The 25,453-nt window shown below is 47.4% G+C and overlaps 1 protein-coding gene across 3 annotated transcripts in view; it reads left to right on the top strand.

Moving 5' to 3' along the window:
• The window catches only part of KAZN (kazrin, periplakin interacting protein), a 214,320-nt gene that overhangs the window by 166,828 nt on the left and 22,039 nt on the right, over positions 1–25,453 (top strand). The gene's annotated exons all lie outside the window — the stretch shown is intronic.

Raw genomic sequence — 25,453 nt, 5'->3', positions numbered from 1 at the left:
GATAGTTGTTTGTCTGACTGCTCCTGTGATGCTGCCTAGCTCTTGGAAAGTGCAGCAGAGCTGCAGGTGTTCCCAGAAATGCCTTGTGAGGGGAGAGGGGCTGCAGCCCTGGGGCCTTGAGGGTGATGTCAGACCTGTGAAATCAGTGAGAGCTGCTGGGGATGGGGTGGGCATCAAAGAATCATCAAATAATTTGGGTTGGAAGGGACCTTCAAAGGTCACCTATTCCAACTCCCAAGGGAGGGAAAGGCTGGAGGAGGGTGTTAATGAGGCAGAAACCTTCCCTGGCTTTGGGAGAGGAAGCACAGTTCCCGTGTGCTGGGTCGGGCAGGTAGGGTGTGATTGTGCCCTCCTCCAGGGAAAGGAAGTTTGGAAATTAAACTGGAATTGCAAAAATGCATCTACATATTTGCAACAAAGCAAACCACCCAAGCTGTCTCATTTTCACATTGAAGCGATGCCTTTGGTCTCGGCTCTAATTCTGCTGGCTTGAAAACTTGTTTGCTGCTATAATTGAGAAAAGGTGGAGGAAAACATGTTTTCTTTTGCTTTGCCTTCTTGTGCATTCAAATACTTTGGGTACAGTTTTCTCCTGTGAGCTTAGTGGCCTTTTAGTGAGGGATAAAGAGATGGGGGGGGATACCTGGGGGTGCTTAGAACTCATCTTGGGAACCAAGGCCAGCTTGGATGGGGCTTTGAACAACCTGGAAAGGTGTCCCTGCCCACGGGAGGGGAAGGAACTGGATGATCTTTAAGGTCTCTTCCAACCCAAACCATGATTCTATGAACCTGAGGATGGCTCTGCACACAGGAGCATCCAATTTTATTATTTCTGCCTTGATCTGTGCCAGAAGAAACCCTGCCCGAGTCTATAGTGCACCAAAACAAAAGAGAGGAAAATGCAGCTGCACACAGTGCTGGGTGACCCAAAGGCTGAAACCAGGGCAGGACTCTGGGCTCTGCACAGGGAGCAGCAGGGGCTGGGCTTGGTGGCCTCAGCCATGGCCAGCCCCAGCCAGAAAATACAAAGCACTGGCACACTAAGCCTCTTGTTTGCTCTAAGCTGTTTATTTTGCTGCTGAAGGATTGGATAATCTATTTGTCTGAGTGGAAGCAGCCAGAAAATCTCATGCTCTGAAATTCCCACCTACCTGTGCTACCCATATATATCTATTTTTGTGTGTATATATATATATATCATTTACTAAGCATGTATTTACTAAATGCATGTGTATTTCCTGATGGGGAGCAGGGGGTGTTTGTCTTTGATAGCACAGTGGGACACAAACCCCAGGTCTAAGGCCAGGTCAGCACAAAGCAGGAATACAAAAAGCTCTCTGGAAGGCTGGCTCACATCCATTATAATATTACTAAATACCATAATCCTGTGAGCCTTCGCCTCATAATACGATAATGAGTTATTAAAGCTAAGGAGGGTACTTTGGGGAGGGAGAGTTGGAGGGTTTGGGGTTTTTTCACCTCCTGCCAGGTCTGAGCCATTTCTCTTGGTCTCTCTCCATTCATAAGAGAGTGGCTGCAGCAGTTTCAGAAGTGAACAATTTTAAAGGCTATAAAAATGCCAGTTTCTGGACATTGTGTGCCTTTTCCAGACAAGATGAACTGTTGTCCTCTGTTCCCTCAGCTACCAGCTCATTCCACAGCCCTTAGCTCCTCTCCAGGAAAATACCCAAGGCATTAGCTCAGAAACAGCCACGCTCTACCAGAGGGTGAGAGCACAGCAGTGGGAAAGGTGTTCCCAGGGCCACAGGTCTGCTCTGCCCACTGTCAGCACACAGCACAAAGATGCTCTTTGAATAAAAATGTTGGAAGCATCTTGCACCCACCCCCCTGTCTCAGGTCTGTGTGTGTTTCCAGGAAATCCTGGAAACTGTGGTGAGGAAATTGTGCCAAGTGCCAGGACTGTGGAGGGGGAAGGAGCTGGTTCTTGCTTGCTTGGAAAATACAGCAAGAATGGGGAAAAAAAAAATCCACAGGAATGTGCCAGCCATAATTTACAAGCTTGTTCACTTTGGTTTTGGGAGCACTTGGCAGCTCTGGGCTGTATCCAGAGCAAAGGCAGACACGTAACCCTTCCACCCCAGAGTGGAGAGAAGCCTGGGTGCTTTTCCATTGTGAAATACCCTTTATTTTACCTTCCTTTTCTCTGGTCAAAATAAACACCTTGCAAAGTTCAGGTCTGTTGCTGTTTTTTTGCTTTGCTTGGGGTTTCAAAACCCTTTGGATGAGAATGTGGCTGCATCCCTTGGCCCAGCAGCCACCTTGCACAGCTCTCCAAACACCATTGTCCAACAGCACGAGCATGTGTATTATTCACCAGCAGTGGCAAGCTGGAAGCTGATAAAGATCTTTATTATTTTACAAGCACAATACTAACTACCTAGAGTTGTTTTCCTATCGTTTAAGTGCTCTCTTTCTCCTTTGGATATCCAGGGTATACACATTTGTCCTCAGTAGGAAAGTATTTCTCCTGGCACTCTGAATATCAACACTTCACCTTCAAGGAGTTTTGTTCTCCCCCTAAAAGTCAATGAAAAAAATCAAAGAAAGGGCAGAAGATGAGATTTGGCTTGGTTTTCTCCAGTACTTGCTAATTAAAGTACTGAAGGATCTCTCTACTTTGCCATCAGGGAGAAAACAGCATGTTGGGGCAGAGCTCTGGGGTGGGGGGTGTCACGGAAGGAACCTGTACCCCCTGTCTTATCAGGAGGGTTGTCAGACATGGCAGCACGTGTACCACCTTCCCAAGTGTTTGTGTGCTCCTCTTGGAGCAGAAAATTGGGATATTCCCAATGGAAAGTGATGGACAAATGATAAAGTCATCACTCCAAGCCTGGCTGCAAAGTGATAGGTGGGAGCTGGCAAAAAGCAAGGAGTTGATTTCCATACTAAAAAAATAATAATATTGCCCATGGAAGTGTGAATACACATTTAGAGGAGTAATTTCCAGGTAAATCTGCCCAGAGGCACCACTGGCACAGGAGAGCAGTGGTGTGTGGGGGTAGGATAGGAATGGCAGTGCTTGGAGCGTGTGGGCAGGAAGGTGGGAGGGAGAAAGAGAGATAAATCCAGGGCTTTGTCCATGGCAGGGCTGTGGAAAGGGCATTCCTGGGCATCATTTTTGAAATGTTTGTGCTTTGGCCTGCCTCTCCTGATAAGGGAAATAAAATAGAAAGGGATTTACCCAGATGGGCAGCAGAGAGGTCATCTCTGGTCCCCCCATGCATGGGGTCCCCTTTGGTCACAAGGGCTCTGCCATCATTCTCCTCCCAAGGCCATCACCTTGCCCTGTGTGTCCTGGCATTTTGGGCAGGTACTTGAAGCTGCCATGGGCATGGTGGAGCTGGAGGAAAGGTGGGAGAGCCCATGCCAAGGGAGAGATTGAAGAGGGCAGGAGCTTTGCAGAAGGTGGCATAAGGATAAAGATACAATGCACATTCAGGACAGGGCAACACTTCCCCATCATGCCAATTTTTCCTTTTTGTTTGTTTGTTTTTTATTGAAATAGCAGTATGTTCTGGTTTTTAACCCCCCCATGTCATCCTTGGGGCACAGCAGGGGATGTGTGAACGACTCCTGCTGGGTTTGGCTGATGTAAATATTGACAGCCAGAGAAGTCTCTACCAGGGGATGCACCTCAGCTGCTCCCAAGGCAGGGGGACACAGTAGATCCCAAAGGGTGGGTGCAAAGGGGTGCAAAGGGTGATTAGCTCCCTGGTTTGGTGCAGCTGAGCTACTCCTTCCAGCTCTGCAGCTCTTCCAGGCTCTGCTTCCCATGGCACAGCCGCTTGCTGGGCATCACCTGCATCGGTCCCACCACCACTGTCTTGCAGCACTGCAAGTGTCACCACCCAGGTGGCACCTCAGGTGCCCATTCCAGCTGAATACTGACTTAAATACACCGTGAGTGCATTTTTCCCTCTGGATTTCAGAAACGTGGTCCGTGCTGTTGTAGCTGGCAAATGAGCAGATCAGAGCTCCCCTGTGGTAATGTATCTCTATCAATTTATTTCTCATTAAAAATCTTATGTGCTGCAATAAAGCCAATAGTGAGATAACAGTGGAGCTTTATAACCTGTTAAATCAGGCCTCTGCTTCTACACAAAACCATCTTAGGCTGTTGTAGGGGTTTAGAGGGAAACCAGGTCAGTGCAGGGTCCCCCATCCTGCAGCTGCACAGTGCTGGTGCAGAAGAGGGGGGTAAATCCCTGCCTTCAGTGATTCTTACTGAAGAGTTTGGCAAGGGGAGAGGGATTGATCTCTGGATGATCTGCATTACAGACAGCTTTTTTTTTTTTATTCCCCTCCTTTCCTTCTGTGCAGATAAAAAGCCAAAGAGGTTTGGGTTTGATTGAACCTGTGGTGAAAATCTTTTTAATTAACAGTGGATTAGAATTGGAGCCATGTCCTAGCTGGAATGGCAGATGCCTGTTTTTTTCTGGGCAGTGAGGCAGGCTTCTAATTATCACTTGTGAAGGCAGGAGGGTGCAGGGGGTTTGTCCCCCATCCCATCCCATCCCATCCCATCCCATCCCATCCCATCTCTGGATTAACCCCTTACAGCATTTGCTCTGCTTGTGCTAAAGAGAATTCACACACACACACACACACACACACACACACACACACACCCCAATTCTTATTTTGATCAAATCTCATTCATTCCCTACTAAAGTTCACTTGTGCCCATTCCTTTTGGGAAGGGCTTTCCTGGGGCTTTGCTCTCTTTAACTCCTTGACAGGAAGTTAGAGGCAGGTGGGGTCAATCTCTTCTTCCACGTAACAAGTGACAGGACAAGAGGAAATGGCCTCATGTTGCACCAGGAGAGGTTTAGGTTGAATATTAGGGAAAATTTCTTCACCAAAAGGGCTCAGCCTGGAACAGCTGCCCAGGGCAGTGGTGGAGTTCCTATCCCTGGAAGATGTAAAAGACAGTAAATGTGGCACCTGGGGACGTGTTTTGGTGATGGTCTGGTAGTGCTGGGTTAGTGGTTAGACTGGGTGATCTTAGAGGGCTTTTCCAACTCAAACAGTTCTGTTCCCTGTGTCTCTCCATCGGGGCTCAGGGTGGTACTGGGCAGGAGGGTCAGAAATGCCCTGTGCTGGTGCCAGATGTCCCCACCGTGTCCCCTCCCTGCCATCGACTGGGCTCTGTCACCTCGGGGGCTCTCGCCACGGTCCCACCTCGCTCTGAGCGCAAAGGAAGGGAGAAAAATCAATTCCCATCAGCTGAACAGTGCCCTTTGATTTATTGCCAGTGGAGGAAGAAATTCTTTATCTCCTCCTGGAAGGGATTGCTTTGGTGTTTGTTATTAAGGAGCGTTGCTGGAACATCCCCCTTCCTCCCAAGCCTGGCATTTTGATAACCTTTACCAGCTCCAGGACAGCTGCAGCACAGCAGTGGTCTCCCCATGTGCAGTGAAAAGGGGAAGGTGTTAACCTGCTCTGCTGGGGTGGTCGGGGCCTGGGCACTGCATTCCCCCAGCAGATGAAATTACCTGTATGCCTTAGATCTCACAGTCTGTTCTTGCACCTGCCTGGGGCTGTTTCGTGTGGCTTTTTGGCCTGCAAATCGAAAAGAGCATCCCTGTGCAGGGCAGAGAGCTAGCCTTGGTCTTCCTCACCTTCCAACAGCTCTCCCACCTGTGTGAGTCCTTGTACTGTTGCAGGGAATAGAAGGAAACACTCTGATCTACACCCTTGAAAGCTTCCCCCATCCTTCACCTTCCAGCTGAGCTGCAGAGCAGAAGCAGGAGATGGGCACTCCAGAAATCAGAATGACTGCAGCGCGGTGTTTTAATTATCAGTAATTGCTAAAGCAGCTTGGTGGCCAAATGAGCACGTGCAGATGCACAGCTGGCCTGATGTGCTGGCAGGGAGCGTGAGCTGATACCGTGACAGCCTGATCAGTGCTGATTTTGTGTTTCTGCCAAAAAAACCCTCTTGGCTTTCTTCAGGTTGCTTCTGGTCTCAGTTCAAGATCAGCAGCAGTGGGAGATGGGTGGCCATGGCTTGGTCTCAGTGGAAACACAAATTGAATTTCCTGTGCTGAAGTTGTTCCAATCAAGCCATTTCCTACAGGGTGGCTGATTTGCAGGTGCTTTTGAACGTGGGTGATACCAGGACTGTGCATCAGGGAAGATGGGGAAAATTCAGACCATCTCAATCCCTTTTAGTGTCAAAATCAGCCTGTCTCCCCTTTTAGTTACTCTGATAACATTTATTTGTGCAGCTTCCCAGGACGCCAAGGTTTTACATCATCCACAATCCATCAGTTTAATTCCCTCTTTAAATTTCCCTCTTCATCATAAGTCTTAAAATGGAAAAAAGCCAGCAGCCTGATGGGCAGAAGGGAGCTTCTTTCCAGCCTCAGGCAATGCAGCCCCAGGCACCAAGTTCTCCTGGAGGGGAACCACCTGGGGTGGTTGTGCCACACCAACAATCCTAGGTTTTGGGAGAAAATCCCAATTTTTTGGAGAAGAAACTCAGTGCAAATGAACTGCAGGGCTTTGTGAACAAAGAGAATTGTTTTATAAGCCACCTGTGGGTTGGTTTTGCATAGCTGGAGGTGACTGGCAACCTCTAACCTTGTCTGGGCTTAGATGAAGCTCCTGATTTCCAGCAACTGCTTTGAATACCTTCCCTGGGGTCTTTCCTCGTTGTTTGTTAGCAGGCAAAGGGGAAGGTGGGAACATGGGAAGGGAAGGGTGGGTTTTGGAAGACCTGGCTGGCAGAGGATGCTGCCCAGAGCTATGGAAGTGAGCAGAGCTGCTTGAGTGCTCCCCTGTCCCTGGGCTCTCCTCTGTAGCTGGTGGCCAGAGGTCATCTCAAGGTGGGTTTGTGACAAAATCTCAATGCTTTATGAGTTAGGCATTGGAGATTTTTAATAGAGTTGCCAGTGAGAACACATGGTTGGTGACCCCAGGGGGCCTGACCATCACTCTGGGTTGTGGGGGTGAATAAACCTCAGAAATAACACCAGGGCTGCTGTTAGGTTGGGCTGGATTTCTGTTTTAGGGTGAAGGTAGCTCAGTTTGAACTACTGCAGCTGATTTAATCCAGATTTTTTTTGTGGGATTTCATGTGATTCTTGCTCTTGAGGACGTTGTATTGTGGTCTCTGTTGTTTCACTGATGCTTTCATTCCCTGTGCTTGAAACGTGTTGGATCCTGCTGTGGTAACCATAGAGAAAACCCCAAAAAAGCAAAACTTAAAGGGGAAAAAGGCCAGTAGAGTCCAATGGACTTGTGCAGAGCTTGGCCAAGGACCAGAACATATCAAATGTGCTTCAGGGCAAGTTTTTTTTCTGCAGGATTTTACAATGCAAGGCAATTACTGAGCCGAACAGTGTTCCTTAAGAAGATTATAATTCTGCATCCAGTGTGGACCAAGGGCATCCCAACTGGGCTGCAGCAAGGAGCTCTCCAGTGGATTGGAATCCAACCAGGTCGTTAGTGGTGTTGCAGCATTAATTACTTTGGAAGCAAAAGGTTAATTTGAAGTTTTGTAGGTTGCAGAAGGTACAGAGGAGAGCGAGGCCTTTCATTTCATGCCATTGTGAGGATGAAATAGGAAAATGTATTTTTGCAGGAAGGATCGGTGGAAATGGTTGGACGTGCTGGGTGCAAGGAGATGCAGGGTCTGTGAACCCTGCTGCTTTCTGGAAGATAAAATAAAAGCAAAACTTTGTATTTCTTGTATTGATTTTCCTAGTGTGTCCTGGATTTAAAAAAAAAAAGGCAGGAAGGATGGAGACTTGTCAAAATGAATTATTAACAAAGTCATACTTCACACTTCCTTCCACTCTGAGGAAGCAAAGCACGTCCTTTGCTATGATATAGCTACTTTTTTATCTCTTTTTTGTTCCAAGGAAACATTTCCAACCAGTAGGCATCCAGTTATTTTTCTTCAGTAACTCAGGAGCCTTCAGCTTTCTGCCAGAAATCTTCAGAGAACAGTCAGAATCAATAGATAATGTTTGTTTATTTTGATAAAGCAAAGCAAGAGAGGAAGAAATAATCAGATAGGTGAGGGAAAACAGGAGCTTTAGCATATTTTGTTTATATAAAGTTGTTTGGCTTGTTTTGGAAAAAATAAAATTAAGGCACCCATCAGATTGGACTCGGATTTCCAGCACAGATTCCAAAGGCACACGATGCTCCTGAGCACAAAGACTGCCTTTCACGTGCAGCTCAAAGGCAAGATTTGTGCTTTTCTTGCCAGCACTCCTCAATGAATATTGGAATTATTGCCAGTTCTGGACCTGCAACGGTGGTGGGCACTGGGGAGAAAATACAAATGGGGTGGAAACCCTGGAGACCTGGAGCATGGTGTTTTGCCAAGGGTGGTGACTACCTGTGCTAAATTCTGTCTAAAACTCACCCCTGCTTGCTTGGTGCAGGAGGAGCTGCTGTGGCTCCATCACACACTCTTTGGGGGGTCCTGTGGCTCATCCTGCCATAGACCCCCCAAACCAGCACACCCCTCATGCTGCCTTTGCTGAAAACCAGCCTGGGGAGAGGGAGAAGGCAGAGACCTCAATGCCATGGAGCATCCATCTGGCTGTGGTGTAATTAAACCTGGATGAATGAATCAAAAAATACAAATATCCCATAAATTCAGCTCTCTGTGTGGGAATTAATCACAAACCCATTCAGATTTCTGGCTGCTCATCCCCTCCTAGCCCAGGGATGATTTCTGTGAAAAATGCGTATTTTAGGATTGGCTTTTTGCAAATATTAGGATGAATATTATATGTGTTATGTTAGAAAGTTATCCTGTGTTAATTTTCTCAAATATAGTTTTAGGTTATAACATAATGTTAAAATAGAAACTCTGTATGTGGGATATTGTGTTAAAGAGAGGAATGAGGTACTCACACCAGATAGCAGCCACAGGACACTGAAATCTTTCAGAGAAAAAGAATTCACTGCTCCATTATCAGAAGAAACTAACTTCTTCCTGCCTCACTCAGCCCTGAAGAGCTGTCAGGATTCAGAGGAAGAAGCTGACACTGAGCAGACAGAATCCTTTGTTTGAATGGAATTTATGCATCATGGATGAGGTGTATGAATGTGCAACAGGCTGTTGCCTTTAAGGGTTAATCCTCTGTTAACGTGGGTCCTTTTTTGGGCTTCTTTTGCCCAGAAAGAGGCACCTGGACTGTCTGTAACTCTTTGTTTTTATTGTCTCATATTGTCCTAATCCAGATTGTCCAAATTTTTATTACTCTAACTATATTACTACTTTTATAACCACTTTATTGCTATTAAACTTTTAAACTTTTAAAAACAAGTGATTGGCGTGTTTCACAGTCCCCAAACCACCCGTGTCAGTCCCTCCCGTGTTTGTTCCCTGCTCAGAGGGAGGGAGAAGCAAGCAGCAGGTGCCTTCATCTGCCTCAGGATGTGAATAAGGCTATGGATCAAAATATTCCAGCCTGGAGGAGGTGATGGAGAGCTGTGCATCCTCCCCTGAGCAGCAGGCTGCTGTGCCTGTACCTGGGAATGTGCCCCCCCAGGGGCTGCTTTGATGCCACGTGTCCCTCCCATCCAGGGAGAACATCCCCAAATCCCTTACACTTATTAAAACAGGAGTTTGCTCCCAGATTGGAGCTAAGTTTAAACATCTCATGATGCTTTGGGAGAGCTGCCCTTTAAAAGCTGGGCTTTTTTATTCCCACTGCTCCAGCCCCTTGGTTTTAATACCAGCTTGCCTGAGGAACATTAACCTGCAGAGCAGAGAGGAGCACACAGGGTTCATTTTCACCTGGATATACCAGGCATGCAGGAATTATCACCAATTAAAATGTACTTGACATGACAGAAGCCAAACACATGCCTTGGCACGTTCTTTCCCTGCATTTTCAGAGAGGTTCATGGAACTAAAATGGCTTGAGAATGCAGGAAAGAAATTGGGAGGGTCTGCACCCCCAAGAGTAGTGCTTGCAGCTGCATCCCCTCTCCTTGCAGCCTCAGAAAGGTAAAAATCACCCTGAATTTGGGGTGGTGGTGTGTTTGCTTGGGGGGGATTGGCAGCACCCACAGCTGCAGCACTGGGCAGCTCCAGGAGCTGTGGCTCCCTCCCTGAGTCTGGGGTGCTGCCACATCTCCCCTGTGGTCGTCCCTTGGTTCAGAGGTTTATCCTACACCAGGACAGGGCTGTGGGCCCGTGTGGAGCAGGAGGAAATGCAGGGGGATTTGTTGTACAACCATTTCAAAGGGGGTTTGTAGATAGTGATCTCTGCTTCACCCCATGCTCACCCCGAGAGAGCAGGAGGGGAAAAAGAGGAGAAAACCTGAACTCCCAGGTCAGACAGGAAAGGGTTGGAGGTGGAACAAGCTGGAAGTGCCCAAATGGGGATTCCCTGCCCACATATTCCAGGTACTGCAGAGCTGGGGGGCTGGTGGTGCTCCTAATCCCAGCCCTGGGATTAGGATGTGTGCCTGGGCTGTTGGGGTGTCTGATGACACCAAAACCACCAGGAACTGAGGAAGGTGGCAGCGCTCAAAGGGACCCTCAGTGGGATTTGGGCACCTAAACAGCTTCGGTGCTCTGAAAATCCTGCTTAATCCGAAATCTTAAATAGCTGCTGAAAGTGCACCCAGCTCTCCAGCACCCCTGGGCATGCAGCTTGCAGAGGTGAAGAGGGGGTCATTCTCTGTGCCCCCCAAATTACCTGCAGGCTGCCAGCAGGGAATCAAACTGAGCTGCCTGCTCCCTGCCTGCCAGCCTTTTGCAGAATCAGCCCATCCTCAGCTCAAGCAGCATCCGGGGAGCGGATGTATTCTTAATTCTTAATTTAAAATAATGATTTTTTTTTTTTCTCCTTATGCCACGCTTGGCACAGCTTTTCCCATTTATTCTCACTCCCCTACAGCATCTCCTTTTTTCCTGCCTTTTGGCTGAAATGGAACTGTTGCAAAAAAAAAAAAAAAAAAAAAAAAAAAAAAAAAAAAAAAGAAAATCCCCAACAAGCAGGAATTTTTGGGATAAGCTGCAAAATTGACCTGGACTGAATGCAGGGGGAGTGAGAGGGAGACAAAAACGATGCCAGAAATAGTTGTAATTAGGTTAATGTCTTCAACTGAACTTGGAAGCCAAGTAAAGAGGGGAAAGGTTGCTCTGGAAATGGAAGGTGGAACTGGATGGCTGTGGAGATTGCCAGTGGGATTTGGGAGCTTCCCAGATGCAGGTCAGTAGTTTTAGTCTGGCTGTGGGGCTGCTGGGGAGGGGGACTCTCAGGGTAAGGGCTCAGGGACCTGATGTTGGGAGTGTGGGCTGTCCTGGGCTGCTTTTTCACTTGCTGGGGCTCCCAGCAGGCACTGGAGCTGCTTCCCCATGGGAATAGCCCCTGGTGCAGGTTTGGAGAGTTTTGTGTGGGAGCATGTTCCAGCTGGAGGAGCAGAATACAGGCAGGAAATGGGGGAAAAAATTAAATTAAAATCTAGGGGGGGAGAAAAAAAAGCTTTTTAAGCTTGCTGAGGCCGGATGACAGGACTTTGTGAGTTGGCTGCTCCCCTTTCCCAGGATCCCTTCCCATGTGTGTTCAGAACTTTGCTTCTGCTGCACTGGGGGTGCAGGAAAGGCTCAGCTGTGAGAGCTGGGTCAGAGGAAAGAGAAAATAACTCAAACAAGCCCTTTCCTCTGTCTGTTTTTTCATGTGTTTGATGTGCAGATCACCAAGGGGAGGAAAAAAATACTTGTGGAACCACAAATGTCTTCTTTGGGCATTTTCAGGGAGTTTTGTTTAAATTATACCCTAGGCAAAGGAACTGGGGCGTGAGCTGAAAGCAGCTTGGTTTAAACCCAGGGTTACAGTGTCCAGGAGCTGAGCTTGGGCCAGAGCTGCAGAAAACCAAACTCCAGGAGCTGCAGGCACTGACAGGGACCAGCACTCACTGAGGCAGCAGCACAGGTGGCAGCTCAAGCTGGGAGCTGGAGGGCTTTTCCTCTTCTCCATCCTAAATCCAGCAGGAGCTTTTTAACCCTGCTCTGCTGCAGCCAATTTTCCCCTTATTCCCCCCACCTTTTATCCCAGGCCAGGAGAGGGGCTGGGATGCCACCTCCTTGCCCCCCATCCTTGTGTTGAGCTCTCAGAGCCCTGTGGGAGGGAGTTGATTCAGGTGGGGTTTGTGGAGGTCCTTTAGCAGGAGCAAACCTCATACCTGCAGCAAAACCTTGGGCACGGTCGCTTTATGGGTTTTATCTGGCAGTGGATAAAATATTCCTTCCCAATGCACTTGGCAAACAAATGAGCCAGGCAGAAATACAGATTGTGTTTGCTAATGGTGACAGGCTGCCAAGGAATGTATCACCCACTGTTCACTGGGAGGGAAATTCCTCCCTTTCATGGGAGCTGCAAAGCCTGGGACTGAAATGCTGCTCCTCAGTCCCTTTTGCTTCAGGTTTTTTGGTAAGGGGGGGAATTAATGCTGTGATGAGGGGGCAGAGCAGAGTGAGCAGAGCCCTGGCTGATGCTGATTCATGGTGAGATCCTCAGGGCTCCAGCAGATCTTTGGGCAGCAGAGATAAATGCCAGGGGTCTGTTGCACGGAGAGGAATCAGGTCTGTGCGTGCAGCTGCAGTGCCCTGGCTGCTCTGGGGAGAGCTGCTGCTTTGCTGCATCTCCAGAGATGATTTTGGAGCTTAATCCAGTTACATGGAGCGTTCCCCAGCTCCTCACATCTTCCTGGGGCTTGTTTCTGGGATGTTGAATGTCTTGCAGTGAGGACCATGAAGTTCCCTTATTGTATTTGCATTGCCCCCAGATGGAGGAAGGAATGATGAATCTGCCTCCATGTTCTCAGAAGGCTGATTTATTATTGTATGATACTATATTATATTAAAGAATGCTATACTAAACTCTACTAAAGAATACAGAAAGGATACTTACAGAAGGCTAAAAAGATAATAATGAAAACTCGGGACTCTTTCCAGAGCCCTGACACAGCTTGGCCCCAGTTGGCCAAAGAGTCAAAACAACTCACATGAATCCACTGAAACAATCTCCTGTGGGTGAACAATCTCCAAACACATTCCACATGTGAGCACAACACAGGAGAAGCAAATGAGATAAGAATTTGTTTCCCTTTTTCTCTGAGGCTTCTCAGCTTCCCAGGAGAAAAACCCTTGGCAAAGGGATTTTTCCAGAGAATGTGACTGTGACATCCCCTGCCCCTGGGCAGGCTGTGCTGCAGTGCCACGGGCAGGCTCAGCTCCCTGGCGTTTGCCATGGGAAGATGCAGCAGCTGGGGCAGTGTGTGTTTGTGCAGCAGGGTGTGGTGGAGATTTTAGGGTGAGTGATCCCTGAGGAAAGGGGTCTCAGCAGCTCCTGGGACACACTGGCTGGGGCTGAGCATCCTCCTCAGCTCCCCACATCCACTGGGGACCAGGCCATGGATTTCCAGTTAGAAACGGTGTTTGGCTTTGAAGTTAACATTTGCAGCCTTGGGGATAGATAAGAAGAGAGCTGGAGGATAGGGAGATGATGGAGAATATTCATGTGTGGAATTATCTCCCGCAAATATTATTTTTTTTGGAATGTGCTTCCTTTCCCCCCTCATTGTGGGTATTAATTTAAAACATGCCTTTGACTTCAAATTAAACAGCTCACATTAAAAAGGCCTCCATGTATAAGTGAGCAACGTTAGACTGCAATAAATTATTTTTGGGAACACTTCCAGAGGATGGGAAGTGCAGAGTCCATGCTGCATTGCAGAACCCACAGAGGTTGCTGGGAAGGTGCACGTGAGCTGAGGGTAAGGACGAGTATCCTGGACAGTAAAATCCTGCACAAGGGAGTCCAAGGAGCAAGAAATAATTGTTTTGCACAAAACAAGGGGGGAACAATCCATTTTCAGCCTTTGGGGGCCCTGAGCATCCCCTTGGTCAACCTTGGCAGCCTCTCTTGCTGGATGTTGCAGAGTATAAAAGGGCTGTAATTATGAAATTGGTGTGTTCAGGAGAATTTAGCCTCTCACTTGGTTTGTCCTAGTGACCCTTCAGCAACTGCTGTGGAAGGTTTTGTGGCAATTACCTAGCCTGGGAACAGCCCTGTGCAGAGGGCTGGGATTCAGGCTGGGAGCTGGGATGGTTCTCCATGCTCTTGGTAAGGCACAGCTGCTCCCTAACATATTCTGGCAGTGCTTGCAGAGCCATCAGCCCCTCTTCCCTTGTGGGGTTTGCATCCTCCATCAGCCCTAATCCCAGCCTGGGTGCTCCCTGTGCTGAAGGAAATGCTGCTGGCTCGGGGGTCACCTCTGTGCCCCATTACTTCTTCATCAGGGCAGGCACTGTCACTGCCCCCTAAAAAAAAACCTCCTGGGTTATCTCAAAATTGGGGGTTTAATTCACATTTGCAACAGGTTTGCAGCTCCTCTGGTTTACCTGTATCTTTCCTCAAATACCTGGTGTAGGTCAAAGAAACTCAGTGTGGATTTCTCTGTTCCTGCCTCACTCTGTGCTGTCCCTTGTGCCACCAGCACAATCCAAACTCATTCTTTTCCCCACAGGGCTCTTTTGATCTGCTTCTCTTCCCTTCCTCTGCTCAGATGGCAGAGACCATGACAAGTGGCTGGAGCAAATGCCATTTCTCTAGTCCTTGGGTCCAGCCAATTTGGATTAAAATATGTCTTGAAATTATAAACCCAGCCTTTAAAATATTGTTATCTTCCCAAGGATATCCTTTTCCTCCCTGGAGTACGTTTGGAGAGAGACTCCTGCGTGTAAATCCCCTTGTGCTGCTGTTGCAGAGTGGTGAAGGGCTTTAAACCCCCTTGAAGGCATCAATGGGACCTGGTGGCATCAACTGAGCCCAAACAGTGACAGCTCCTAAGGAGGGTGGACAGGAACCTGCTCCCCAGGATGCAATTCCCAGAGACAAGCTGGCTTTGGGACCAACCTCATTGTCCTGCATCCCATCCTCATCCCTGCTCAAGCTGAGGAGAGCTTGGTGTGTGCTGCCCTCTCACAGCCAGGCCCTGGGCAATGAACAGCTCCAGGGAGCTTGATTGGTGACCCCAAATCTAAAAATAAAATGTTATAAAAGTTTAAAATAAAACTTTCTTCAATTGCAAATCATTTCCCAGCGGTTCCCAACAGAAACAAGTGTGCAAAGCACCACAGCTGACATCCAGTCCTGCCCTATTTCTAGCTGTGAAGGCAGAGGAAAGTTTCTTTTGGACACTTTTTCTCTGGAGATGCTGCTTGGCATGCTGTAAGGCTTTCTCTGGAGGGCAGCTCGTGCTCCCAGCCCTCCTGGGTGTGCAGCCTCCCCTCGGGGCTGCTCTCAGCCTGCCCAGCTTCATTGCATGCACCAAGGAGGGAATTTATGACACCTTGCAGGTTTGTGGGTGCCTTTTGCCACGTAATAAACCTGAGTCACAGGACACCCAATTTCCAGGGGTCTGTTCCCAAAACTCCCAGCCTGCAGCGTCCCCTGAACATCTCTGCCGCTGTATTTTGGTTTTCTCTGCAGTGTTAGAGCTGCCAGTGCCTGGAAAAACTGCCTTTGCCAGTGCCTGGAAAAACTGCCTTTGCTGAATTCCCCTGGAGCCCTGCTTTCTTTCCCTGGCCAGAACTGGATCAAATAATATCTCTGCCACGCTTTGGAGATAAGGCAGGAGCTGAGCAAACCTGCCACTATCTCTGCTTTAATTTTTCCTTGCAAATAGTGTGGAGCCAATGCCTCTCTGCCCAGATCAGCTCCTCTTATCAGAAGGATAATAACTGGCTCACTAACCAACATAATTCCTCTATAACCCCCAGCAATCTTTTGGGAGGATTTTGCAAGTGGCGAAAGAACAGAAGAAAATCTCTGCCTGTTGGATTAATTGGTACAAAATCAAGGCAGTATTTGACCGTGTGCTTAAAAAAATAATTTAAAAATCAAAATACTCTGTGTGTATAAATACAGTGACTGCATTTCCACTTGTTTCCTCTTAAGTGGTCCCTCAGTGGCTCCTGCAGATGCAGAGCCTGGCCGCAGAGTGCAGGCAATGAAGGTGCACAGGATCATGATCAAGTTTGGGATTTCAGCTCTCCAAGGTCCCAGGCAGTGCTGCAGCTCTGAGGGAAGTGTTTTGTGTTGATGGGCCGTGTCCTGCTGCGGATGCTGTGGGGCTGGATCGAGCTCCCTGGAGCTGTTCATTGCCCAGAGCCTGGCTGTGAGAGGGCAGCACACACCAAGCTCTCCTCAGCTTGAGCAGGGATGAGGATGGGATGCAGGACAATGAGGTTGGTCCCAAAGCCAGCTTGTCTCTGGGAATTGCATCCTGGGGAGCAGGTTCCTGTCCACCCTCCTTAGGAGCTGGCAGTGTTTGGGCTCAGTTGATGCCACCAGGTCCCACTGATGCCTTCAAGGGGGTTTAAAGCCCTTCACCACTCTGCAACAGCAGCACAAGGGGATTTACACGCAGGAGTCTCTCTCCAAACGTACTCCAGGGAGGAAAAGGATATCCTTGGGAAGATAACAATATTTTAAGGGCTGGGTTTTTAATTTCAAGACATATTTTAATCCAAATTGGCTGGACCCAAGGACTAGAGAAATGGCATTTGCTCCAGCCACTTGTCATGGTCTCTGCCATCTGAGCAGAGGAAGGGAAGAGAAGCAGATCAAAAGAGCCCTGTGGGGAAAAGAATGAGTTTGGATTGTGCTGGTGGCACAAGGGGCAGCACAGAGTGAGGCAGGAACAGAGAAATCCACACTGAGTTTCTTTGACCTACTACTGGGCTTTTGAGTACACCAGGTATTTGAGGAAAGACACAGGTAAACCAGAGGAGCTGCAAACCTGTTGCAAATGTGAATTAAACACCTACTTTTTAGATAACCCAGAAGGTTTTTTTCTGCAGCTGCATCCCCTCCTCCCTGCCCTGTGCCACGCTGCTGTGCTCAGCTCTCCCAGACACACATCCACGCCTGGGCAGGTCTGACAGCCCAGGGGATGATTTTGGCTCAAAATCTCTTATGATTTCTATGTTCTTCAGTTCAGTTTGCCAGCAGTTTCCCTTGCTGAGCTGTGGGTGTTGAGAGCTGGGCTGACGCTGCTGAACAGCTCTGGGTTTCCTTCTTGATCCTTCTCCTCCTTTTTTTTTTCTTCCCTTCCAATAAAAGGAAATCAATATCAGGCTGCAGCACCAAATCTCTGTGTGCTGCACCATCGGATTCTCGTCCCAGGAACCAGCTGGGATTATCAGCTCTCTTTGCACTTTGAATTTTAATAGCATTAACTCTGGCCTAGTCATGTTCTCCTAAAATCCCATTTAAAGTTGCCTTTGGAAGGCAGGAGCAGACACCACTCTGTGTTTTTTTCCTCCTCCCTCGCCTGCAGAAATCACAACCAGAATTAAGAGACAGATTTTGAAGGTTAAAACTTCCCAGATTGTTTCCCTCTCAGTTGTCATTTCGGGACTGTTTTGTTTTCTTTCTGATTGCATCAAATATTTGTACTCCTGTGGGGACTGTGGTGCGAGGGTGAATCTCCCTTAAGAAAATAAAGGGATTTTTTCCATCATTTTTGTGGTGTAGCTGGGGGGAAATTGGTGAAAAGAGCAGTTACCAAAAGTGGCTCAGTGTGGGGCTGTGCTGTGCCTCTCCTAAAGGTTCTGAATTATTTAAGGCGTTGCTGAGAATTTTATATTTAGAAATATTGAAATGGAGACCCTTTCACCCTGAATTTTAGATACTTTTTCTTCTAATCTCACAGGCAGCCTCTGAGACAGGGGACTTGGCCAGCATCCTGTCCCAGCACAAAACAGCTAGATTATTTATTTAAAACCCCTGTTTTACCGAGTAAAAAAGAGTTTTGAAGAATTTTGAGTTTTTGAAATCTTTTGGGTGTGCTCAGTAGTGTGTGGGGGGGTTGTGGGTGTCTGGTGTGTGAATTATAAGTTATTTCTTTAATTTTCCCAGATATAAACCTAATCCTGGAGTCATTTGGGTGCCCCTTCTCCCATCCTCATCCCACACACTGCTGCTTGCACTAAGGAGAAAGAATTGCATTTCCCTGTGGCTTTTTTTATCTCCTCCAAATCCCCCCATTGCTTTGGGTATTTTTTTGTTATTATTGGCCTCATTTATTCAGTACAACAATGTTTTTCCTGGGAAACTGCCCAGTGCTGGGCACAGTTTGGGAGAGGTCCTGTGAGGGCAGAGTAGAAAAGGTGGATGACTGTAGAACCTTTATAAATAGCAGGAAATAACATCTTTTTTGTCTTCCTCAAGTACCACATTGAAAACCCATACTTGAATTATTACTCTTGATCACATTTAGCTTTGAGTTAATACAATTGCTTCTTGGCTACCTGTCTCTTAGGATCATGTATGGCTTATTTTCATTTTCTAGCTCTGGCTATTCGAAAATCATGGTTTGGGTTAGGAGGCACATGTGGAAGGGATAAGGGTTCCTGCTCTCAGCTTTGCTTGTGAGCCTTGTGCAGCACATGGGGGGAAATGCAAGAGTCATTTCTAAACTGGTCATGGGAATTTATTTATGAGAATTTCATGAGTCTGAGTTAAAAAATAAAGTTTGGGAAGAGAAGAAAGAGAAGAAGAATCCAGATGCAATCATTACCTAGCCTGGGGACTGCCCTGTGCAGATGGCTGGGATTCAGGCTGGGAGCTGGGATGGTTCTCCATGCTCTTGGTAAGGCACAGCTGCTCCCTAAAATATTCTGGCAGTGCTTGCAGAGCCATCAGCCCCTCTTCCCTTGTGGGGTTTGCATCCTCCATCAGCCCTAATCCCACCCTGGGTGCTCCCTGTGCTGAAGGAAATGCTGCTGGCTCGGGGGTCACCTCTGTGCCCCATTACTGCTTCATCAGGGCAGTTCAGTTATCTCAAAAATTAGGTGTTTAATTCACATTTGCAACAGGTTTGCAGCTCCTCTGGTTTACCTGTGTCTTTCCTTAAATACCTGGTGTACTCAAAAGCCCAGCAGTAGGTCAAAGAAACTCAGTGTGGATTTCTCTGTTCCTGCCTCACTGTGTTCTCTTCCTCTTTACTCCTGCCCCACCTCCCCTCCCTCCACCCTGTGTTTATCCTTGGATGATCTCAGGAATACCAAGGGTGTCGTGCTGGTGCCAGGATTCCTCCTCATGGCAGTGCCACTGTGCCCTGGCTGCTGTCCCATGCAGGGTGGCAGGAACTTCCAGGCTGCCCAGAGCAGCTGTGGCTGCCCCTGGATCCCTGGCAGTGTCCAGGGCCAGGCTGGATGGGGCTTGGAGCACCCTGGGATGAGGGAAAGTGTCCCTGCCCATGGCAGGAGGTAGAACTGGATGGGCTTTAAGGTCCCTTCCAGCCCAAACCACTCTGGGATTTTACAGGCATGGGTATATTTGTTTCATCACAGTCAGGTGTGCTGTGATATTCAGTGGGGTAGTAACACTTTAGTGGGAAAAAAAGTGGTTTTAAAAATGGCAAGGGATGGAACAGGATGAGCTTTTAGGTGTCTCCCAGCCCAAACCATTCTGGGATTCTATGACCGAGTAAAACAGGGCATGCAAGGGCTGGTACATCCCCCTGTGACCTTAACCCAGCACTGGGTGTTTCCTGGGGAGCTTGGGAAGGCATTTAGTGCAGCTTAAAAATCAATTTGATCATTCAACCACCTATTTCCAGCCACAATGCAGCACCTGGGGTCACTGGGATGGTGTTTTCTCGGAGCTGGATGTTCTCACCTGCTCCCTGCTCACTCACCTGGTGCTTTGCTGCTGCAGGAATTGCTCTGCTTGGCTTCTCTGGGCTCTCCAGACAGAGCAGAATGCCTTCCCCAGGAAGCAGCACTGGTTTGCTTCATTTGGATGGAAATAAAACACATGATTTTTTTTTTCTCTCTGCTTAGCTGGGTTTCAGTGCATCCTCACACCTCCTCTGGGATGTGTTTTTCCACCCTTACAAGAGTTGATCCACAGAGTGTTGAGCTCATTCCACAGGGATCCAGCCCCACATGTCCCCACCCTGGTGTTGCCAGAACTTGGGTTTGTGCTGCTGGCTTTGACATACAGCTTCTGTGCCTGCTGCTGCCCCCTTTGGTTTGATTTATTTTATTTTAAATTTTTTAAAAATAAAAGATATATTTTTAAAATTTCTCCTATTCTTCCAGCCCCAGGTTTGCCTGGTGCAGTGCCCTGATAACTCCATAAGAGCAGCTCCCTGCTGCCTCCAAGCACTGCAGCACAAGCTAAGATGAATAAAAGGCTGTCACTTTTATTAACTTTGCTGCCTGGTGCGGTGTTTAATTCCAGGCAGGCACCCGGTGCAGCCCTCTCAGCTTTAAATGGCTTTTCCTGCCTTTGGGAATGTGTGTAAAGTAGATGGGGCAGCATTACACCACCCATTGCCACACTCCCATCCAGCAACGCTGGGGGTATTCAGAAAAACAAGCATATTTTTGGTACTGGTTGGATTTGCCTCCTCGTTTTCAGACTGAAAACTTCATTTCCAGTTCTGATGTGGAGTCAGTTTGGGGTTTTTTGCCCAGAGAGGTGGTGAACTCCTGATCCCTGCAAGTGTCCAAGGCCAGGCTGGATGGGGCTTGGAGCACCCTGGGATGGTGGAAGGTGTCCCTGCCCATGGCAGGGGGTGGAAAAGGATGAGCTCTAAAATCCCTTCCAACCCAAACCACTCTGTGATTTTATAGCCATGGGTACGTTTGTTTCATCACAGTCAGGTGTGCTGTGATATTTAGTGTGGTAGTAACACTTTGGTGGAAAAAAAAAGTGGTTTAAAACCTCCAGGCGTGTCCTGGACCTCCTGGCAGGGTAGAACAAACATTGCAGTGAAAAGTTTTAATAAGCACAGATTAGAAGTTCATTTAGTGGTGCATAATAGATAAGTAAAATATTATCTCTCTCGATGCTTAGGCACTTGGAAAAACTTTCAAGTTTATTTCATTTATTTAAAAAAAGATATTAACAATAAGAGGGGAAAAATAAGGTTTTTGGAACAGGGCTCTGGGGCTTCAGGGTGAAGGGCAGTGGAGTGGGAGCAAGGATGCACTGGGGCACCTGGAGAGCCCAGTGTGGGCTCAGCCTGTGGATTTACACCTGTTAAACCAACACGAGCCCCCCAAGCACCAGCACCTGGGGAGTTTTCCTGCTGCCAGCCCATCACCTGCCATGAAATGGATGGGCAGGGAGGAAGCTGCTCGTGCCATCCGTGTCCGTGCTGCAGTGCAGTTATTTTTATCTATTATATATTGTTCCCAGCGGAATTACTCTGGCCCTAACCTGTAGATAAGGGCCGTTACTAAACGAATGTGAGCTCTACCTTGAAGGTTAAATTGCTGCCTTGCAGGTTGGTGAGGAAGGTGGAGAGATGTTTACCCTCCTCCTCTGAAAAAAAACCCATGAGCTCCAGCTCTGACCTGGCAATTTTGTTGAGTACTACTTGGAAAAGGCAAGCATTGCACTGAAATGCTGTGTTTAGTCCTCTGAATTGGTGAGTCTTCCTGATTAAGATGCCCACCCCCTGCCAGCTCTCAGGTGGGATCCCACAGCACTGGAAGAGGCTGCCAATTTCCCCACAAATTTGGGAAAGCTGCTCACAGACATCCCCAGGATGTCACAGCTGGGGGATGGCGCATTTTTGGATTCTCCTCAAAAATTAAGTGGCACCTTCAGAAAGTTATTTTAGCCAAAAGCACCCAGTTCTTAGTGGCTCCTGTGGACTGGATTCAGCCCAGCCCTGGTGTTGGCATCTTCTGGGTGTGAAATAAATGATTATTGGCAGCAGTACAGCCAAGGACAATGCTGCTGGTCCTGCCCCTCCCCAGAGTTTGGTGTAGAAGGATTAGGGTGGAAAAATCAGCAGGAAAACATACAGAAAATGGCAAAAATGGTGACTGCCCTGCCCAGAGGTTAATTTTTCAGCTGGCAACCAACCCAGCTATGTATTTAGTCCTGGCTTTGCCATCAAGGAGCAGGCTGGTGATTGGGAGGTTACACTGGGTGGGCAATATTAGGATTTACATCACAGGATGCTTCCTCTCACATCCTGGAGTCATTTCTCTGTTGTTGGTTGTAGCTCAGCTCAAAGGGTTGGTCACTCAGGTGAACCCAGCAGGATGGTGGCCCCGTGCAGCTCACAGTGCCCAGGTGAGCCTCCCTGGCTCCACCCTGCCAGGGGATGCAGGAGTGTCGGGCTCCATGCAGGAATGTGGGGCTGCAGCCCTGGAGCAGTGGTTTAGCTGCAGGTCCCCTTGGTTAACAAACACGGCTGCTGCAGGTTTTAGAAGCTGTTAGCATGAACCATTAACTCTTCCTTTTAATTATTCAGGTTGCCTCTTTTAAATTTCTTTTTTAAGTGGAGCTAATAGGCTTTGCAGAGGAGGCTTCCAACCACAGCAGTTCCTCCCCAGAGGAGCCCTGTTTGTGCATCGCCAGCTAATCTCTTTTCTTCATTATCCCTTATCTTTCTCTAGCTGATTAATTGCTTTCAATTGATTTATAAATATTCTGTTGATACACACAGTGACAGGAGGGGAATGGGATATGTCCAGGCTCAGGGGTCATTGATCTGTGCAGCCCCTTGGGCTTTCCTAACCTGCCTCACAAATCCCAGCCAGCCCAGCCAGGCTTTATTCCCACTTTATTTTTTTTTTGTCTTTGCAATTCCTGCAAGCAACCAAAAATTGGGCTGTAGCATCACTTGGAGTCTATGCACGTGCACAAGCCTTGTGCCAAGTGAGTGTCAGGTTTTGGGTGTAAAGAAATGGGGTTTGGGTAAGTTTTGGTTGTGTTGATGAATGCAGCAGGTTGTGTGGGTGTCATAAAAGCCTGTTTTCTATGCTGAATTCCCTAAAATACATACATATATATATATATATATATATATATATATATATATATATATATATATATATATATGTAGATACGTATGTTGGTGGAGTGATTGCTGAAGACAGAGCATTAGAAACTTTGTGGAAGCTCCAGGGCAGCTTAAAAAAATTTAAAAGGCTGGATAATAATAGCTGGATATAAAGATAGTGTCCAGTTTCAGAGTGGAGCTGCCCACCTTCAGCCCCATTCGAATCACAGGTGGCATTGAGGCTGCAAAGCCATTTTTAGAAACAGCAGCACATTTATACACGGGGATAGATCGTTAAGCTGTCCCGACAGACTTCCCATTTCCCCTGCTATTTCTCTGCATGCAGCCTGTTCCCTCCTAGTGCTCCCATGGTCCCTGCAGAGGTGGGCTGAGCTGGGAGGCTCTGGGGACATGCTGGCCCTTGCAGTGACATTCCTGGATGTGCTGCAGGGGAGATAAGGCTTCAACAAGAAAATGTTTCCCAAAGTTTGAGACCCACCGGGCAGCTCTGGGGTTTTGCCTTATTGATGATTATTTTGCAGCTATTATTATTATTATTATTATTATTATTATTATTATTATTATTAGGCTTGAACAAGAAAATGATTCCCAACGTTTGAGACCACCACGCAGCTCTGGGGTTTGTTGTTGCCTGATTTATTACTATTTTGCTGCTATTCCTATTATTATTATTATTAGGCTTGAACAAGAAAATGTTTCCCAAAGTTTGAGACCCACCACACAGCACTGGGGTTTGTTGTTGCCTGATTTATGATTTTTCTATTATTATTATTATTATTATTATTATTATTATTATTATTATTATTATTATTATTATTATTATTATTTTCCTCCTCTTTCCCTGTACAGTGGCTGGTGGCACTGGCACAACCCCAGCGTGTGGCAGTGTAATTACACGTTGCTAATGAGCAATTGCAGCTCCTTTAGCAGCCCAGCCCAGCGCTTTATCGGGTATTTGCAGGAGTGGTGTAATTTTTGTATCATCATCTATGGTAATCTATTCACTGCAGCATGACATGGGATGAGGTTCAATGAATAATGTAAAACCCAGAATAACACTGAATCTATACGAGATGTGCTTTCCCCCCCAGCATTGTTTTAAAAAGGGAAATATTGATTCTGGTGGGGTTCAGCGGTTCAGAGCTCTCGGAGAACTCACGTTTGGCTGATCCGTGCCCACCCTGTCCCTCCAGGGCCACAAACGTGCAGCTGCCTGTGCCACCCCTCGCCTCCTTAGTGCTGATGAAGCTGGGGAGGGCAGGGAGGAGTCAGTGACATTTGCAGCTGGATCCAGATGTTGCAGAAGAGCAGCAGGTTTTGTTGGGTTCAGGTGAAACCTCCCTCTCCGTAATACATCAATTTTTTCCCCAGTTGCTGTCTTGAATGCAAATTAGGATGGATAATTTCTATTTGTTTTCCTTTTTAACCAATTTCCCCCTATTCTGATCTGTGTCATTTATATTTGCGGGCCATTATCTCAGACTCATTACAGCCTTTTAGCATTTGAATGAAAATATTGCAAAGAGCCCAGAAGTTAAGCATAAAATGTCTGTGATGATAAATATGATCCTCGTGATAAAATTAAAAAACACAATAGAAATAACTATGATGTGCTCAGGAAGTTGTACCAAATGAGATTGGAACCAACATGATAATGTTTGCCCTCTCCCTGTTGCTTTTCTGCCTCTTTAAAACAGCTTCTGCAGTGCTGTTTTAAAGAAGGGAAAATTGCTGTGTATGGCCTGGATAGGGAGCTAACAAAAAAATTGAGATTTTTCTCTCTATTGAGGCTTTCATTAATAACTGCAAAAACTCTTGGTGATGCACGTGTGATCTTCAGGAGCTTAAAATACTCCGACAGCACTGGAGGAGGAGGAGGTGCTAAATGGTGCCAAGTTCCTCAATGAAAATTACTCTCAGCGCCTCTGGTTTTGGAGCCAGATCGATGTTAATTAATCCTTGCCTCACACATTACATTCTCCAACCTCACCACCGTGGATTTTAACTCGGGAAGAGCAGATGGAGGTTCCCAAAGTGCCTCCGAAACTCCCAGCCGAGCGCTCTCCTCGATGACAATGCCAATTTGTCATGAGTGAAATGTTTGACAAAAATCTGTCATTTTTGAGAGAAGTTTTTCCTTGAAAGAAAAACCAGGGGGAAAAAAGAAATCAGCTCTGTTTTGAAACATGTCCTCACTCTGTTATCTTTATTTTGCAAAGAGGGGGATGCAGAGGGGGGTTTCCACGGCCGTGGGAGGGAAGTTTCAGTAAGTTTTCCTGGAAGCGGGGGGCATTTTGAAGCAGGAGACCTTGTATGAGGTCTCCAGGTTTTTCTGTTCTGGTGGTTTTTGTGGACAGCTCTGTCCTCCAGGTCAGATGTGGCTCTGAAGGCGCAGGGATGCATTGCTGGCTTTCTGCAGAGATTGCTCAGCAGGGCTGAGGTTGCTCAGCAGTGGCTGCAGGTGCCGGTGCCTCCAGGGCAGTGACACACAGCACCAGCCAGATGCTCAAGCTGCGTTTGATCAGCCACCAGCTCCTATTCCGTGCTGCAGGGAGGGAGAACTGTTCCCTTTGGAGCAGCAGTGCTGAAGCTGAGTTGCTTTTCACACA

Source organism: Motacilla alba, chromosome 21, assembly GCF_015832195.1.
Source record: "Motacilla alba alba isolate MOTALB_02 chromosome 21, Motacilla_alba_V1.0_pri, whole genome shotgun sequence".
Lineage (NCBI taxonomy): Eukaryota > Metazoa > Chordata > Aves > Passeriformes > Motacillidae > Motacilla > Motacilla alba.
The sequence above is the reverse complement of the archived record's forward strand: the minus strand, read 5'-3'. Positions and strand labels throughout refer to the sequence as shown.